Source organism: Apteryx rowi, unplaced genomic scaffold (genome assembly GCF_003343035.1).
Source record: "Apteryx rowi isolate R43461 unplaced genomic scaffold, aptRow1 scaffold_533, whole genome shotgun sequence".
In the NCBI taxonomy this organism is placed as follows: domain Eukaryota; kingdom Metazoa; phylum Chordata; class Aves; order Apterygiformes; family Apterygidae; genus Apteryx; species Apteryx rowi.
Window position 1 is genome coordinate 431,614 of NW_020450798.1, and position 645 is coordinate 432,258.

A 645-nucleotide genomic window follows, 5' to 3' on the forward strand; every position below is an offset into this window, starting at 1 on the left:
TCTGGGGTTCCTGAGGGCTGGCCTGAGCAGTAAAGACTGAAGCAAAGAAGGCATTCAGTAACTCTGCCTTCTCYGYATCCTTYRTCAYCAGGGCACCCACCCCATTCAGCAAAGGCCCCACATTTTCCCTAGTCTTCCTCTTGCTACTGATGTATTTGAAGAAGCCCTTCTTGCTGTCCTTGACATATCTAGCCAGATTTAATTCCAAACGGGCCTTAGCCTTCCTCCTCACATTTCTGCATACTCTAACAACGTTCCTATATTCCTCCCAAGTGGCCTGTCCCCCTTTCCACTTTCTGCATACTTCCTTCTGCTGGTTGAGTTTTGCCAGGAGCTCCTTGCTCATCCATGCAGGTCTCCTGCCTCCTTTGCTTGACTTCCTACTCATAGGGATGCACTGCTCTTGAGCCTGGAGGAGGTGATGTTTGAATRTTAACCAGCTCTCTTGAACRCYYCTTCCTTCTAGGGCCCTCACCCATGGGATTCCTCCAAGTATGTCCCTGAAGAGGCCAAAGTTTGCTCTCCTGAACTCCAGGGTTGCGATCCTACTTAGTGCCCTGCTGCCTCCTTGCAGGATCCTGAACTCCACCATCTCATGGTCCCTGCAGCCAAGGCTGCCCCCGACCTTCACATCTTCCACCAGTC